The sequence below is a fragment of the Ornithorhynchus anatinus genome, chromosome 6, assembly GCF_004115215.2.
Source record: "Ornithorhynchus anatinus isolate Pmale09 chromosome 6, mOrnAna1.pri.v4, whole genome shotgun sequence".
Lineage (NCBI taxonomy): Eukaryota > Metazoa > Chordata > Mammalia > Monotremata > Ornithorhynchidae > Ornithorhynchus > Ornithorhynchus anatinus.
In genome coordinates this window covers 17134506-17153622 of record NC_041733.1, presented here as the reverse complement: position 1 = coordinate 17153622, position 19117 = coordinate 17134506, and the positions used below count along the sequence as shown (strand labels likewise).

Genomic DNA, 19117 nt, shown 5'->3' with positions numbered 1-19117 from the left:
ACCCCCAAATGGGATGTGTAATAATCCCAGTTGTGAATGGTCAGCAGTGTCCTCGAAATTCATTCACACATTAGTTCTTATTGAGCACTTATTTTTTGCACTGTACTGAGCGCTTGGGAGAGTACAGTATAACGATAAACGGACATATTCCCCACCCACATCGAGTTTACAGTCTAGAGGACAGCAGACACTGTACTAAGTGCATTATCCCGGCCCTGCCACTTGCCAACTGTGTGACTGTGGGCAAGTCACTTCACTTCTCTGTGCCTCAGTGACCTCATCTGCAAAATGGGGATGAAGACTGTGAGCCTCACGTGGGACAACCGGATTACCCTGTATCTACCCCAGCTCTTAGAACAGTGCTCTGCACATAGTAAGCGCTTAACAAATACCAACGTTATTATTATCTGCAGTAGTAAGAGTATTGGTTGAGCTCTTATTAGGTGCAGAGCACTGTACTAAATGCCTGGTAGAGAACAACTCAATAGGGTTTGATGGACACGATCCCTGCCCTCAGAGATCAATCATTAATCGACTACTGGCATTTATTGAGTACTTACTATGTGCAGAGCAGTAAGTAAGGTTTTGAAGGAGGGGAGAATAATTGTCTGTTAGACGTGAGAGGGGAGGGAGATCCAGGCCAGAGGCAGGCAAGAGGTCGGTGACAAGATAGACAAGATTGAGGTATAGAGAGAAGGTCGGCATTAGAGCGGCAAAGGATGGAGGCTGGGTTGTAGTAGAAGAGTAGTGAGGTGAGGTAGGAGGGGGCAAGGCGGTGGGCTGCTTTAAAAAATAATAATGTGGGTATTTGTTAAGCGCTTACTATGTGTAGAGCACTGTTCTAAGCGCTGGGGGAGATTCAGGGTCATCAGGTTGTCCCACATGAGGCTCACAGTTAATCCCCATTTTACAGGTGAGGTCACTGAGGCACAGAGAAGTGAAGTGACTTGCCCAAAGTCACACAGCTGACGAGCGGCAGATCCGGGATTCGAACTCATGACCTCTGACTCCCAAGCCTATGCTCTTTCCACTGAGCCACGCTGCTTCTCTAAAGCTAATGGTGAGGAGTTTCAGTTTGATGCAGAGGTGGATGGGCAACCCCTGGAGCTTCTTGAGGAGTGGAGAAACATGTCCTGAATGATTTGTAGAAAAATGACCCGGGCAGCCAAGTACGGACTGAAGGGGAGAGACAGGAAGCTGGGAGGTCAGCAAGGAGGCTGATACAGACCACTGTTCTAAGCGCTTAGGAGAGTACCATACCACAGAAATAGCAGACACCTTCCCTGCGCATAACGAGCTTACGGGCTAGAGGGATCTTAGGATCCAGAATACAAATGCCCCCTCCTCTCCCTTGCACGCAGAGAGAGGTGCTGTCAAAGGCCGACTACAGAGATGATAATAATAATGATGGTATTTATTAAGCGCTTACTATGTGCGAAGCACTGTTCTAAGCGCTAGGGTAGATACAGAGTAATCAGGTTGTCCCACATGAGGCTCACAGTCTTCATCCCCATTTTACAGATGAGGGAACTGAGGCCCAGAGAAGTGAAGCGACTTGCCCACAGCCACACAGCTGACAAGTGGCAGAGTTGGGATTCGAACCCATGACCTCTGACTCCCAAGCCCGGGCTCTTTCCACTGGGCCACGCTGCTTCCCCTAAGCACCGGGGAAAGATACAAGGTGAACAAATTGTCCCACGTGGGGCTCACAGTCTTAATCCCCATTTTACAGATGAGGTAACTGAGGCACAGAGAAGTAAAGTGACAACTGGCGGAGCTGGGATTAGAACCCATGACCTCTGTCTCCCAAGCCCGGGCTCTTTCCACTGAGCCACGTTGCCTCTCTATGATATAACGGACATATCATTATGTGTCCTTGCCCAAAACAAGCTTACAGTCTAGAGGGGGATCCCTAGTTTGCTTTTCTTCCTCCAAAAGTCAATAAAAGACAGAATCCTGGACTGGACAGAGGGCGATGGCCTGACCTGGTTTGGCCTTATTTATGCTTTGGTTGGGTTCATTAGCCCTCAAGAAACCTGAGACCCTTGGTGCCGCTTCCTGATTGGCCCGGGGGGGCTACTGGATTGACAGCTGCCACCCAGGGGTTCTGGAGGCTTTGCAATACCCCTACTCAACCTGTCCGTTAGTCCGCCTGAACCCTGAGAGTCGATCCGAGGCCCTCCCCGAGATGGCAGCGTGGGGGTAAGGGAGAAAAACGTGGGGAGAGGAGAGTTTTTGGTGATGCCAGGCTTCCTGAGGTAGGTTTGGATCCAGGTTGAGTGGCCCACCATTCCCCAAATGTTAGCTGACAAATTCTGTCCTGGAAAATTGCCTGGAAAAGATACCCATGAAAACAATAATAATAATGATAATTGTAGTATTTGTTAAGCACTTATTATGTGCCAGGCACCGTACTAAGCACTGGGATAGATTCAAGATAGTCGGGTTGGACACAGTCCCTTTACCACACAGGGCTCACAGTCTTATCCCCATTTTACAGTTGAGGTAACTGAGGTACAGGGAAGTGAGGTTCATTCATTCATTCATTCGATAGTACTGATCGAGCGCTTACTATGTGCAGAGCATTGTACTAAGGGCTTAGAATTTACAATTCGGCAACAGATAGAGACAATCCCCGCCCAGTGACGGGCTCACAGTTTAATCGGGGACTTGCCCGAGGTCACACAGCGGACGAGTGGCGGGGCCGGGATTAGAACCCGCGATCGTCTGACTCCCAGGTCCGTGTTCTATCCGCTACTCGATGCCGCTTCTCAAAGACATACCGAAAATGAGGTCCCGCCAGTAACGCCACTTCATCCTCACCTTGGTGTTGTGGGGAGTGATTTAAAATCACTAATGTAAGGTGCTCTGGCAATAAAAGTGCCCGGTTGAAAACTCCTATCTAGACTGTAAGCTCCTTCTGGGCAGGAAACCTGACTGCTAATTCTGTTGCGATGTACTCTCCCGAGCGATCCGTCGACCAGCTTCGAGCGCAACGTCCCGCCCATAGTAAGCACTGCTGCTGCTCTCCGAAGCCCCGAGCACTTCCAGATGAGTGTATTTATCTCTGAGACCGAAGACCACCCTGTGTTCACCCTCTCACCACCCCCTCCGCTGCAGGACATGAGAGAGGAGAGTTGGCCAACCTTGAGTAATCGGCAAATGGAGGTGAAGCTCCAGAGCCGATCGAGCAGCGGGCTCTAGAACGAGCACAGGCTCGGGAGTCCGAGGACCTGGGTTCCGATCTCGGCTCCGCCGCGTGTCTGCTGGGTGACCCTGAGCAAATCTCTGTGGCTCCGCTACCTCATCCGTCAAATGGCGACTAAGAGTGTGAGACAATGCGACGGTGCTCTGCACGTAATAATGTTGGTATGTGTTAAGCGCTTACTATGTGCAGAGCACTGTTCTGAGCGCTGGGATAGATACAGGGTCATCGGGTTGGCCCACGTCTCACAGTTTCAAATCCCCATTTTACAGATGAGGGAACTGAGGCCCGGAGAAGTTAAGTGACTTGCCCACAGTCACACAGCTGCCAAGTGCACTAAGGAAATATCACCGATTGCGAATGACAGAGACGATGTCCAATCTCGTTATCTTGTATCTACCCCAGGGTTTAGTACAGTGCCTCGCAAGTAGCAAGCGCTTAGGAAATACCATTTAAAAAGGCATTAAAACAAGCTCCCCATGCAAGATCTTCACCTCTAGAGGGCCACAGCCGATCACACTCAATTCTCCGTGGAACTTTCCCAAATCCCCAGCCATCCAGCCCCAGCCCCTCTGGTCAAATCGAGTCAGGAAACAGATTAAAACTCCTAATCTAGCACTAAGGGCCCAATTTAGAACTAGTTCAGCCCTCCTTGGGGGCTTCATTGGGACTGAGTCAGTGGAAAGAGCCCGGGCTTGGGAGTCAGAAATCATGGGTTCGAATTCCGGCTCTGCCACCTGTCAGCTGGGTGACGAAGGGCAAGTCACTTCACTTCTCTGGGCCTCAGTTACCTCATCTGTAAAATGGGGTTTAAGACTGTGAGCCTCACTTGGGATAACCTGATTACCTTGTATCTACCCCAGCAGTTAGAACAGTGCTCTGCACATAGTAAGCGCTTAACCAATACCAACGTTGTTTATAATTATTCTCTTACTACCACCCAGCCTGACCACCTCACTCCTCTAATGCCAACCTTCTCAATGGGCCTCGATTTCATCCTCTCACCCACGTCCTGCCACGTCTGGAACACCCTCCCTCCTCAAATCCAACAGGCAATAACTCTCCCCCGCTTCGAAACCTTATTGAAGGCACATCTCCCCCGAGAGGCCTTCCCCGACTAAGCCCTCATTTCTTCTTCTCCCTTTGGCGTCTATCGATTTGCTCCCTTTATTCATCCCTTCTCCCAGCCCCACAGCGCTTATGTCCAAATCTGTAATTTATACATTTATATTAATGCCTGTCTCCCACTGTAGACTGTAAGCTCATAGTGAGCAGGGAATGTGTCTGTTACACTGTCATATTGTACTCTCTCTCCCAAGCGTTTAGTGTAGTGCTCTGCCCAAAGTAAGCACTCAATAAATTCGATCGACAGACTGACTGACTCTTCGAGTCTGCCCCTCCCAGGTCCCGGTTCAGTCAGGAGCCTTTCAAACTTGAGCCGTCTTCGGCACGGACTCCGGGCTCTCTCCGGGCCCAACGGATCCCCTGAACCGGTCTGGTCACTGCCTAATAAGACTCCAGTGACCTGCAAGAGTTAACGACCTCCCCTCTGGCCACTGTGCTTCTGGAGCCTGGCAGAGGCTGCTCGGATTCACGGCTTCCTGAAAAACCATCTGCCAGGAGGCTTACAGAAAGTCTCTGTTTCTCAAAGATTCAGCCGGTCGGCCAGCTTCTCCTCAGGCTACAGGAGGGAAGGTTGCCAGGGGTTGCCTTGGGTGCTCTGCCTCTGAGAATTCCTGTGGCCACCGTCTTCTGATATCTGCCGGCTGGGTGAGAAATCAAAGCATGTAAGAAGCACTCACTAAATATGACTGAATGAATGAATGAATGGCAAACGGCATGGCCTAATGGATAGAGCACTGGCCAGGGAGTCAGAAGGACATGGGTTCTAATTCTGACTCCGCCACTTGTCTACTGTGGGACTTTGGACAAGTCACTTCCGTTCTCTGAGCCTCCGTTCCCTCGTTTGTGAAATAGGGATTAAGACTGTGAGCCCCATGTGGGATGTGAGCTGAGCACTGGGGTGGATAGAAGCAAATCACACTGGACACAGTCCCTCTCTCATGTGGGGCTCCCGGTCTTAATCCCCATTTTACAGATGAGGGAACTGAGGCCCAGAGAAGCGAAGTGACTTACCCAAGGTCACACAGAAGACAAGTGGCGGACCGGGTTTAGAAAGCATGACCTTCTGACTCCCAGACCTGTGCTCGGGGTCAGCCGGGCTTCACCTGGCACCTCTGTTAGCAGCCAAACATTTAGGGGAGCAGGGAATGTGTCTTTTTGTAGTCGTACTCTCCCCAGCGTTTAATTCACTGCTCTGCACACGCTAAGCACTCAGTAAATACGATCGAATGAATGAAGGCAGCCAGGAGTCGAACCCCGTCCTCTCAATCCTGATACCTGCCCTGCAACGATCAATCGACTGTGAGGCTTAAATTTGCTCATGAAACTAGCTTCCTCACAATTCCTCCTTTGTCCATTACAGTTCAGACTTGCGCCGCCACAGATAGATTACGGGTAGATAAATCCCAATTACAGACAGGGGCAGCGGGTTCCTCTCTGCCCTAGATCCCATGTGCCACGCGGCAGATACAACAGTTCAAGCCAACGGCCGGCTGGTTTGGGTTGAACCCAGGGCGGCCTCGGGTGAGTACAGGCACATGGACGTGAGCCCCCTTGACCAGCGTGGCCTGGTAGATAGAGCCAGGGCTTGAGAGTCAGAAAGACCTGGGTTCTAATCCCTGTTCTGCCACTTGTCCGCTCTGGGACCTTGGGAAAGTCACTTCACTTCTCTGGGCCTCAGTTCCCTCATCTGTAAAATGGGAATTAAAACTCTGAACCCCACGTGGAACTGTATCCAACCCTCATTCAAACCTATTTACCGAGCGCTTACAGTGAGTAGAGCACTGTACGAATCACTCGGGAGAATACAATATAAAAATAAACAGACACATGCCCATCCCACAGCAAGCTTAGATTCTAGAGCGGGAGCAGACATTAATATAAATAAATAAATTACAGGTACGTACTTAAGTGCCGTGGGACTGGGAAGGGGCATGAATAAAGGGAGCGCTTATATCAATCTCAACACTTAGTACAGTGTCTGGCACAGAGTAAGTGCTTAACAAATACCACACTTATTATCATCATCGTTATTATTATTAAATGTATACAGTACCTTCTGCCGGGGAGCCGTCCAAAGGCACGTGACTGAACTGATCCGCCGACAAATGCATCCCCGTCCCCGTGGCTACTGCCGACTGAGCCCCCGGGCCTACAAGACCCTGCCGACCCTCCTCCGGGGGTGGGGGATTCAGGTCCGCATCTTTTGGACGTCTGAAGACATTACGAACCCGGCCCACCCCAGGGAGGCTGCCCAAAGAAGGGCCAGCGAACCAAGGCATTGAAGAGCGAGCGAGAGAGAGAAAGAGAGAGGGAGCTTGATTCTTCCCTACATACTCGACCCATTCAGCTCATTGTCCTGGGAAAGAATTTGCCAGCCAATTTGGGCTAAATTCCCACTTTGTGCCCCCAACCATCGCCTTGTGTGTGCGGGCATGGGTAGGAACGTGTGGGCGGCGTGCCAGTGAGGATGCTGTGCTTGGTACTTTATGGACGAGAAATGTGAACCATTTGTGCTGGAGGAGGCCCGGTGGAGATAATCATTTCACAGAGGAAATAAAGTTACACTATGCCGGCAGTCTGGCCGAGGCAGAGAGCCTCTGAGCTCGATACACGCAGGTGCAGGCAGCCTGGAAGCACACTGTGCCTCTGCCATCTACTAATGGAGAAAAGAGAAGCAGCGTGGCCTAGCGGATAGAGTGGAAGGGCCTGGGTTCTGATCCTGGCTCCACCACTTGTCTGCTGTGTCATGTTGGGCTAGTTGCTTCTCTGGACCTCGGTTAAGAGTAAGAAGGTCATGGCTCTGCCACTTGTCTGCTGTGGGACCTTGAGCAAATCACTTCACTTCTCTGGGCCTTAGTTACCTCATCTGTAAAATGTGTGTGCAAAGCACTGTCCTAAAAGCTTGGGGGAGTACCATATTGGCTACCTCAGTTCATCTGCCAGCCTTCCAGAGGATACGCCTGCCTTTACGATTCTGTTTTCCATCCATCCGTTAATCCGTGCATCATTAGATCACACGCTACCGTCAACCCCTCAGTCGTATTCACCGAGCGCTTCCTGGGTGCCAATCCAGCGTACTAAGTGCCTAGTATCAAGGTTCGGCAACAGCTTTCTGAACTGCTAATGATTCTGTTCTTGGCCTGCATTTTGGATTTCCCCGGTGCCTGCCGGTCCATGACCACTAATCAGTCAATTTGCTTAATCAACTACCAGGGCCGTGGTCTACTTGTGCGGGATTCAGTGTCAATCTTTGGCACGGGACCAACTCTGTAAAGTGATTTACAGCCATAGATACAGCCTCCAAGTATCTTCTCTTCGCGAGCAATCAGTAGCTCCCAGAATCTCCCAGATGTCTGACTAGAGACTCTTGAAGCTATTCATAGCCTAGCAAGTGGAAAGAGTTGTCCAAGAAGGGTAATCTAACACTAAATTCTTCAATGCATAGAAATCACTGAACAGCCCTGCTTTTCACCCCTTGTGATGTGATTAACTTCCCCACATCACACACATGGTTAGATCTCTGCCTCCTCTAGACTGTAAGTTCGTTGCGGGCAGGGAATGGGTCTGTTCATTGTTATACTGTATTCTCCCGAGTGCTTAGTACAGTTCTCTGAAACAACAAGTTCTCAATATGAATGACTGACTGACTGTGAGCTCCTTGTGGGCAGGGAACATGTCTCTGTTGCATAGTGCTGAAAGCTCACCTCCTCCAGGAGGCCTTCCCAGACTAAGCCCCTTTTCCTTTGCTCCTCCTCCCCTCCCCATCGCCCCGACTCCCTCCCTCTGCTCTACCCCGCTCTCCGCCCCACAGCACTTGTGGATATATGTACGTATTTATTATTCTATTCATTTTATTAAGGATGTGTATATATCTCTAATTCTGTTTATTTATATTGATGCTACTGATGCCTGTTTACTTATTTTGATGTCTGTCTCCCTCCTTCTAGACTGTGAACCCATTGTTGGGTAGGGATTGTCTCTTTTGTTCAATTGCACTTTCCAAGCGCTTAGTACAGTGCTCTGCACACAGTAAGCACTCAATAAATCCGATCGAACGAATGAATAGCGCTCTCCCAAGGGTTTAGTACAGTGGTCTGCACATAGTAAACGCTTCCTAAATACCATTAACCGATTGATTCTTGGAGCAAAGACTTGCACAGTAAAGACCAGAGCCCAGGTCTACCACTGGTGCCAGTTATTTTGTTTTGCTAGTTTTTCTAATGGTATTTGTTAGACGTTTGCTATGTGTCAAACACTGTTCTAAGTGCTGGGGTAGGTGCATGTTAATTAGGTCGGACTCAGTCCCTGTCCCACACGGGTCTCACCGTCTAAGGAAGAACAGGCCAGTTGCTTTCATAGGATCCCTCGCTCATTTCTTTCCCTTAACCTAAAAAAAGTGTTCAAAATTAAATGGCTGCTCTGTGGGAAAGTTTCTTTGGGAATTTCCCATGCCTTTGACCACAGCTTTATGGCATGGATGTGACTCAACTCTATCCTTCAAAACACGGCTGTTGCCTCTGTATGTAATAAAAAGAGAAGGCAGAGGGAGAAAGGGCTCTGCTAAAGTTTCAAATGCAAACCCCCGTGGCGTGGCCTAGTGGACAGAACACGGGCCTGGGAGTCAGAAGGACCTGGGTTCTAATCCCGGCTCCGTCACTTGTCCGCTGTGTGACCTTGGGCAACTCACTTCGCTTTGACTCAGTTTCCTCATCTGTAAAATGAGGATTAAGATCGTAAATCCCACGTGGGACACGGACTGTGTCCAACCTGACTAGTTTTCTCTTCCCCAGCCCTTAGAACAGTTCCTGGAACATCGAAAGTGCTTAACAAATACCATTAAAAAAATTGTAATCATCCCCAGCTCTCATGTTTACATATGTACTCAATTATTTATTTAGGGAAGCAGTGAAGCCTAGTGGATAGAGCGTGCAGCTGGGAGCCGGAAAGACCCTCATCCTAATCCCGGCTCTGCCACTTGTCTGCTGGGTGACCTTGGACAAGTCACTTCCCTTCTCTGTGCATTTCTCCATGCCTCAGTTACCTCATCTGGAAAATGAGGATTAAGACTGTGAGCCCCATATGAGACAGGGACTGTGCTAACCCCAATTCGCTTATTTCCACTCAGCATTTAGACTAATTCCTGGCACATAATAAATGCTTAACAAATAACCACAATTATTATCGGGCCTACTAAATGGCAAATTGAAAACGGTCACAGCATTTGTTGGCATCTCTATTCCGTAAGCTCGTTGTTGGCAGGGAACACGTCTATCAACTCTGTTGTATTGCATCTACCGACTCTGTTGTATTGCACTATCCCAAGCGCTTAGTGCAGTGCTCTGCACACACAGGAGGTGCTCAATAAACACCACTGATCGACTGATTACTCTTAACCAACCTGGAGTTGTTTGGCTTGTTGTACTCGAGGAAAGAATCTACTAATACCAAAGGGAATGGTCACTCAATTCACCATGGATTGAAACTACCTCAGCATTCAGTTCCATGCTTTGCACAGATTAATCATTTAATAAATACCACGATAGCAATTCTTATTATCCCGTGACCTGAAATGTCCTCTGACTGGATCCTATAGGCTGTCACAAGTATATATGCCGATACGGGATGATGATAATAATCATGGTATTTGTTTCGTGCTTACTATGTGCCAGGCAATATTCTAAATACCGGGGTAGATACGAGCAAATCAGGTTGTATCCAGTCCCTGCCCCACATCCCCATTTCCCAGATGAGGAAACTGAGGCCCAGAGAAGTGAAGTGACTTTCCCAAGGTCACGCAGCAGATAAGTGGAGGAGCCGGGATTAGGACCCAGGTCTTTTTGACTCCCAGGCTTCGGTTTGAGTTTGCACCTGGAAGTTTCAAGTTCAAACAGCCAATCCTACCCATAAAAGCTCTTTTATATACACCCTCCACCCCCAACTCAGACTCAGCCAGTGGCAGTCCTGGAACTCTGTAGAAACACCAGGCAGCGAGACCTAGTGGATCGAGCACGGGCCTGCGAGTCAGAAGGACCTGGATTCTAATCCCAGCTCCACCACTCATCTGTTGTGTGGCCATGGGCAGATAACTTCCCTTCTCTGGGCCTCTGTTACCACGTCTGTAAAACTGGAAAGAAAACTGAGAGCCCCATGTGTTCAACCTGTCTTGTATTTACCCCAGTGCTTAGTACAGTGCCTGGCACATAGTGAGCACTTAATGGATACCAAAAAAAAAAAAAAGAGATCATAACCTCGACACCAGCTGGGCTGATGCCGGAGACGGAGTCATCTGTATTTTTCATTTCCTTCTTTGCTTTGACCCAGAGCTGTTTCCTTACAGATGCGGCAGTGTATGACTCGCTAGTAAATGAAACTCTAAACAATTTACAATTCCACAGCTGCCAGTGTAAACACACAGAGGTTAGAGCTAGAGTTCAGGCTTTCCTGGCAGAAATGCCCGGGTCACATTGCAAACCAAAGCAGTCAATGCCGATCCTGCAAGTCGCCATGTCTTTGCAAGCCTCGTGCCTCCGGGAAGCAGTGTGGTCTGGTGGATAGAGCCTGGGCCTGGGAGTCAGAAGGACCTGGGTTTTAATCCCGGCACCACCACTTGCCTGCTGTGGGACCTTGGGCAGATCATTTCTCTGTGCCTCAGTGACCTCATCTGTAAAGTGGGGATTAAGAGCCCCATGAGGGACAGGGACTGCGTCCACCAGATGACCTTGTATCCACCCCAGAGCTTAGAACAGTGCTTGAGACATAGTAAGCGCTTAACAAATATTATAATTATTATTATGTTAGAGATTGTTCAACACAGGGCTGTAGTTTCCTCCCTCTGCGTGTCACTCAAAGGTGGACCCACTGGGAAAGCAACATGGCATAGTGGATAGACTACAGGCCTGGGAGTCAGAAGGTCATGTGTTCTTATCCCGGCTCTGCCACTCATCTGCTGTGTGGCCTTGGGCAAGTCATTTCACTTCTCTGGGCCTCAGTTACCTCATCTGTAAAATGGGGATTAAGACTGAGAGCCCCATGCAGGACAGGGATTGTGTCCAACCCGACGGATTTAGATCCACCCCAGCGCTTAGTACAGTGTCTGGCACAAAGTAAGCACTTAAAAAATTCCTTAATTATTATTATTACCCCAGATGTTTGTTCACAAACCAGACTGGTTGTTGCCAGCCTCCTCCAGCATGCAGCTTTCAGGGCAAAGATCTGGGGTGATTTCATTTGCGCCTGAAGGACTGCAAAGGTGACAGGTGTCCGTGTGTGTAATCTAGTGGATGGAGCACGGGCCTGGGAGTCAGACGACCTGGGTTCTAATCCCGATCCGCCACTTCTCTGCTGTGTGGCCTTGGGCAAGTCACTTCACTTCTCTTGGCCTCATTTCCCTCCGTTGTAAAATGGGGATTAAGTTTGTGAGCCTCATGTGGGACACAATTTGCTAATTAGCTTGTATCTTTCCCAGAGCTCAGTACGATGCTGCCTGGCACATAAGCAGCGTTTAATAAACACCATTTAAAAAATAAAATGACTGGGATTTGCCCAAGTGCAAAGGTTGGGAAAAAGGGAAAGGGAAATCATTATTTTTGCACACTCCTTTTTGTTTGGACAGAGCCCTGTCCTAGGGGTAGCAAGTTAACTAGAGGAAGTCATGACTGTGGGGGAGGGAGAAGAGAAAATGGAGAGCTAAATTCAGATACAAGGACTCTCTCTCTCTCAGTGCAATTACTGGGCAGATAATGACACACAGACTGGAGGAGCAACTCATTATGGCCGGTCTGTACGACTCCTAAGCGGTCCCTCGGAATGACAACGAGGCAGACAGCCGCCCTCGTGGCCTACAGTTATAGGAGAAGGAGATGCCTGTGGAAGGGGCCTCCCCCACCGTGTCTCAAACACTGAATATTCATTCATTCAATCGTATTTATTGAGTGCTTACTGTGTGCAGAGCACTATACTGAGTGGAAAGTACAATTCAGCAATAAAGAGAGACAATCCCTGCCCACAACGGGTTTACAGTCTAGAAAGGGGGAGACAGACATCAAAACAAGTAAACAGCCATCAACAGCATCAATATAAATAAATAGAATTATAGATATATACACGTCAAAGCAAGGGATGAATATAAATAAATAGAATTATAGATCGGTACATAAATAGACAAGGGCTGTGGGGTGGGGAGGGGGTAGAGCAAAGGGAGCGAGTCGGGACGATGGGGAGGGGAGAGGGAGCTGAGGACTTGCCTTCACAAGACTTAGAATTCTATACGGTCAGAAGGTAATGGGTTCTAATCCTGGCTACACCACTTGCCTGTTGTGTGACCTTGGGCAAGTCAATTCATTTCTTGGTGCCTCAGCTACCTCATCTGTAAAATGGTGATTAAGACTATGAGCCCCAAGAGGGATATGGACTGTGTCCAACCTGATTAGCTGGTGTCTACCTCAGCGTTTTGAACAGGGCCTGGCATATAGTAAACATTTGAGAAATATCATTTAAACAAAAATAAAGACAAAATAAAGAATTTGCATTGCTGTTGCTAATGCAGAAGCCCAAAATTCCAAGACTGGGGCTATTTGCCTTTAGGTCAGGGATGTTTCCTTACTCCCTCTCCAAATCACTCAGAACCTGGGTGACTGTGTCCAATCTGATTAACTTGAATCTACCCTGGAGATGATGATAATAATAATAATAATAATTATGGTACTTGCTTAGTGCTTACTATGTACCTGTACTAAGCACTGGGATGGATACATGCTAATCAGGTTAGACACTGTCCCTGCCCCACGCAGGGTTCACAGTCTCAATCTCCATTTTATAGAAGAGGTAACTGAGGCACACAGAAACAAAGAGATTTGCCCAAGGTCACACAGCAGACAAGTGGGAGCCGGAATTAGAACCCATGACCTTCTGACTCCCAAACCCACGCTTTATCTGCTATGCCATGCTGCTTCTCAGTGTACTATAGTGCTTAGTATAGTGCTTGGCATCCAGAAAGTGCTTAACAAATATAAGAATAACAATAATAATAATAATGTGCTCAATGGCCACACCAGCCATTTTAATAATAATAATAATGTTGGTATTTGTTAAGCGCTTACTATGTGCAGAGCACTGTTCTATGCGCTGGGGTAGATTCAGGGTAATCAGGTTGCCCCACGTGAAGCTCACAGTTTTAATCCCCATATTAAAGATGAGGGAACTGAGGCACAGAGAAGTTAAGTGACTTGCCCACAGTCACACAGCTGACAAGTGGCAGAGCTGGGATTCGAACCCATGACCTCTGACTCCCAAGCCCGTACACGTTCCACTGAGCCACCCCGCTTCTCCACTATATCGCACTGTTTCTGTTTCTCAACCCCTCTCCCACATGGGACTGTCCCAGGGTCCCTTCTCATGATCCACATGAGAAGCAGCACGTCTTAGCGGATAGAGCACAGACCTGGGAGTCACAGGACCCGGGTTCTAACCCCGTCTCTGCCGCTTGTCCTCTGTGTAACCTTGGGCAAGTCACTTCACTTCTCGGTGCCTCAGTTTCCTCATCTGCAAAATGGGAATTCAATCCTCTTCCTTCCTACTTAGACTGCGAGTCTCGGGAGAGACAGGGACTTACGCCCAACCTGATTAACTCGTATCTAGCCCAGCTCTTAGAATAGTGCTTGGCACCCAGGAAGTGCTAACGTAGTCCTATAATTATTATTAATTATTATTATCATTCCCGTGTTCATGAAGTCTAGCAGGAGCACACAATGTTCCCCCGCATTCCCCAGAGGGTGGAATGAAAACAGATAACTCCAAAGTATAGCTGAATGTAAAATAATGAGCCGCATGGGAAATCAAATCTGGGTTAGAAGCATAGAGCACAGCTTTGCCTAGTAGCCTACAGTGAAACAATCCAGTGCACATGAATGATGCCTATCCGAGAAGCAGCGTGGCTCAGTGGAAAGAGCACGGGCTTTGGAGTCAGGGCTCATGAGTTCGAATCCCAGCTCTGCCACTTGTTGGCTGTGTGACTGTGGGCAAGTCACTTAACTTCTCCGTGCCTCAGTTCCCTCATCTGTAAAATGGGGATTAAGACTGTGAGCCCCACGTGGGACAACCTGATTCCCCTATGTCTACCCCAGCGCTTAGAACAGTGCTCGGCACATAGTAAGCGCTTAACAAATACCAACATTATTATTATTATTATTAGGTAGAAGTACAGAGCACCCAACGCCCCTCTCCGCCACCCCACCGCCCAATAGCTCACGGTGGAACATTCCAGTGCACATGAATGATAAATGAGGTGAGCTATTGCTATTTGCAGCTCGCCCTTCTCCAGGAGTCAAGGATCCTTAACGTCCCCCGTGATAACGAGAGACTTCAGCCAGGAGTGGAGAATTCCTTGAGCTATTTGCCACCCGATAACATCATCCCGTTTGAACTTTCTAGGAAAAAGTTCAAAGATAGGGAAATGGTCTCCCTGTACGCATGCACAAGCGGCCTCTGGTTGTCCACCTTGTAGGTTTATCCTGGGTTCGATGAGAGGGCTTTTCTGAAAAGACTCACAACACAGAGCCATTTGAGTGTGGGCCAGCCTGCACACACCAACTATCGCTAAGCCAAGAGAAAGAATGACTAAATAAAGGCCTGGTCCTTTTGTTAAGTGGCTTAAAGAGTATGTGCTTGGGGAAAGACAGAGGATTTAACATTTATCATTCACAAAGATCCTCTGCTTGGGGAAGGATTGGAACCTACTAAATAATAATGTTTTTTATTGAGCTCTTACTATGGGTCCAGCACCATACTAAGTGCTGGGATAGACACAAGATAATCAGGTCCCTCATGAGGCCATGGTTAAGTAGAAGGGAGAACAGGTACCGAATTCCCATTTGGTAGATGAGGAAACTGAGGCACAGAGATGTTAAGTGACTTGCCCAAAGTCACACAGCAGACAAGTGGCAGGGCTGGGATTAGAACCCAGGTCCTTTGACTGGCAGGATCGTGCTCTTTCCATAAAGCCATAGTGTTTTTCATTTTTTTTTGTGGTATTTGATAAGTGCTTATAATGTGTCAATCACTGTTCTAAGTACTGGGATAGATACCAGATAATCAGGTTGGGCACAGGTCCTATTCCATATAGGGGTTCACAGTCAGTAGGAGGGAGACTGGCATTTTATTCAATTATTGAGCGCTCACTTTGTGCAGAATAGTACTTTCTAAGCGCTTGGAATGTACAATTCGGCAATAGATAGAGACAATCCCTGCCCAGTGATGGGCTCACAGTCTTTGAGGCAATTAAGGCAAGAGAAGTGAAGTCACATGCCCAAAGTCACACAGCAGGCAATTAACGGAGCCAGGATTAGAACCCGGATCCTCTGATACTCAAGCCTGTGCTCTTTCCATTAGGCCATGCTGCTTCTCACATCACTCTTTATCTTCCCACCCAAACTCTGCCTTCCCCCTGACTTTCCCATCACCGTAGAGAGCACCACTATCCTTCTTGTCTCACAAGCCCATAACCTTAGTGTTATCCTTGACTCCTCCTCTCTCTCATTCAACCCACATATTCAATCCATCATTAAATCCTATCGGTTCGACCTTCCCCACATAGCCAGAATCTGCCCTTTCCTCTACATCCCAACTGCTACCATGTTAATGCAATCACTCATCCTATCCCACCTGGGTTTCTGCAACAGCCTCCTTGCTGACTTCCCTGCCTCCTGTCTCTCCAGTCCATAATTCACCCTGCTGCCCGCATCAGTTTTCTACATAAAACGTTCAGGACTTGTCACCCCTCTCCTCAAAAAACTCCAGTGGCTGCCCATCCACCTCCAAATCAAAGAGAACCTCCTCATCATTGGCTTCAAAGCTGTCCACCACCTTGCCCCCTCCTACCTCACCTCACTGCTCTCCCACTACAACCCAGCCCACACTTTGCTCCTCTAATGCCAACCTTCTCACTGTGCCCATCTCGACACCGAGCTCTCACCCATGCCTGTCTCTGGCCCGGAATGCCTTCCCTTCTCAAATCCAACAGATAATTAATCTTCCCACCTTCAAAGACTTATTGAAGGCACATCACCTCCAGGAGGCTTTCCCTGACTAAGCGCCCCCTTTCCTCTTCTCCTTCTCCCTTCTGCATTGCCCTGACTTGCTCTCCTCATTCATTCCCCCTTCCAGCCCCACAGCATTTAAGTACTTATCTGTCATTTATTTATATTAATATCTGCCTCCCCCTCCTCTAGACTGTAAGCTCCTTGTGGGCAGAGAATATGTCTGTTTATTGTAGAATTATACTCTCCCAAGCACTTAGCTCTGCAAACAATAAGCACTCAATAAATACAATTGAATGAATGAATAAATGAATGAATGAATCACTTGGATCTGTGACCTTTGACTTATGCCGTCAGTCTTCTCTGACCCATAGCGACTCCATGGATACATCTCTACCAGAACTCCCCACCTCCATCTGCAATCATTCTGGTACTGGATCCAGTGAGTTTTCTTTGGGCATCTGATACAGTCCCCACCCTCAGCTCCACAGCACTTATCTTTAAATTACATACGATAAATTACTTATTTACTTATTTATAGTAATGTCTGTCTACCTTTCTAGGAAGGGAATGTGTCCGCTAACTGCCGTTCGGTACTGTCCCAAGCACTTAGTGCAGTGTTCTGCACATAGCAAGTACTCAGTAAATGCCACTGATTGGTAACTTCTCTCCTTTCTTCCTCTCTCTTCGACTCACCTCATGTCAACCTGAGACAACTTTCTCTAAAACTGCCGCATACGAGGACCTCCCGAGATCTTGATAAGCAGAATCTCCATTGGCAGAATAAAGGATGATGATGATAATAATAATAATAGTGTTTGCTAAATAAGCATTTGGCTTTCTGCATATCAAGCACTGCTCTAAGCACTAGGGTAGATATTAAGTAATCAGGTTGGACACGGTCCATGTCCCATATGGTGCTCACAGTCTTAATCCCCATTTTACAGATGACGTAACTGAGGCTCAGAATTTAAGTGGCTCGCCCAAGATTACACAGCAGACAGGTGGCAGAGCCGAGATTAGAACCCAGGTCCTCTGACTCCCAGCCCTGTGTTCTTTCCACTAGACCACGCTGCTTCTCGGTTCTAAGTCAGCTCCCGTTTACTGACAAAGTCCAACACTGTTAAATACCAATGGAGGGGGTTGAAAGGGGGAAGGAGGAGGGGGAAAAGGGATCTTAGACAGTTTCGTCCAGATCCTCAAACTCTGAAAACTCCCACCACCTGATTCCTATCACCTCCAGCGAGGCCCTTCTCCTTGCCTGACTGCAGGGGACGAAGCAAGAATTGTTCCTAAATGGCTTCTCCCTCCCTGAGGGTTCAGTACATAAATTCTGGAATTGACTCTGGAGCTTTCTTTCTGATGCCCTAACTAAGGGCGGAACCAGAAATGGAGTCTTGGAGGACTGGGTCAACAAGACAAATAATAATGATAATTCTGGCACTTAAGTGCTTACTATGTGCCAAGCACTGTTCTAAGTGCTGGGGTAGATACAAGTTAAGCAGGTCTGACACAGTCCCTGTCCCACATGGGGTTTGCAGTCTTAATTCCTATTTTCCAGATGAGGGAACTGAGAAGTGAAGTGAGTTGCTCAAGGTTGCACAGCAGACAAGAGGCAGGGCTGGGACTAGAACCCAGGTCCTTCTGACTCCCAGGCCCGGGCTCTATCCACTAAGCCACGCTGCTTCTCCATCCGTTTGTAGCCCCCACTTCCAACAGCAAATTCCTGTTTGGGACCCAGGCCAAGAAAATCCCACCAGGCGACGGCCTCACCCTCCCCCGGCTTGACCCTGTCCCGAGACCCCCACCATGGCCCGCCCCACAGAGAGCACGGCTGTCGCCCGGGCGAACAAGTGGGTACCAGCTGCCACCATCGTCACCTGGAGCTCCCGGGAGGAGAGGCGCAAGAGATGCCAACGAAGAAAGCCCAGAAATAGATAGCACCCCTCGAGCAGCGACGGGGTGACTTTCACCTGCCCCACTCCCAGATAACCAGCGACCAAAAGGGCAATCCAAACCCCAAGCGGAGCCAGCAGGGCGCACGAGGCTCTAAATCCACCGCAGCAAAGATGCTTCAGAAACAACCTGTCTGAACATCACCGTGATCTCCCTCCCGCATCTCTTGCGGCAACCCGGAGAAGGGGAAGTATTAGGCTCTCCCCGGAATCCCCCCGGCTTCCCTCCCTCCCCTCGCCCTGGGATCTGCCTCCCTATCCCCCCCAGTACCTTAATTCTGGGGTAGCGATCGAGTTGCTCATGGAAAAGGGAGCGACAGGAGGGGAGAAGATGCAGGGGAGGAAGAGGTGTCTCTTTGCAGCTTCGGCTTCATTCCCTTTCCCATCTCCCGGCTGAGGACAGTCGGAATGGCTTGTCTGTGTGAGGGAGGGAGAAGAAAGGGAGAGACAAAGTGGGGGGTGGAGAGGTAGGAGGGCTGAGCAGAGAGGAAGGGGGGGGTGAGGTACCCCAAGGGAGAGAGGCTCTTCTCCTGTTGCCGCTTAGCAGAGGCTCCCGGAAACCGCTTTCTTTCTCCATCGATGAACTGTTGGAATTGCAAACGCCCACACAGATGGGAAAAGAAACAGCAGGTAGAGAAAACAGAGGCGGAACACCTCTCTCTGAGGTGAATGCAAAGATGGAGGGGGTGTGGCTGGGTTTCTCCAAGGAGTTCAGACCATCAACTCTCTCCTCGACAGTCTGGAAGGCGTGTAATCGTAATAATAGTAATTGTCGTGCTTGTTAAGCGCTGGAGTAGAGA

The 19117-nt window shown here is 48.7% G+C and overlaps 1 protein-coding gene across 1 annotated transcript in view; it reads right to left on the bottom strand.

Moving 5' to 3' along the window:
* NHSL2 (NHS like 2) overlaps nucleotides 1–18909 on the bottom strand; it is a 149816-nt gene extending 130907 nt beyond the window's left edge. The window contains exon 1 of the mRNA XM_029067383.2: nucleotides 18589–18909. The gene's annotated coding sequence lies outside the window, so the exon portion shown is untranslated. The remainder of the gene's footprint in view (nucleotides 1–18588) is intronic.
* Between the last annotated feature and the right edge of the window lie 208 nt (nucleotides 18910–19117).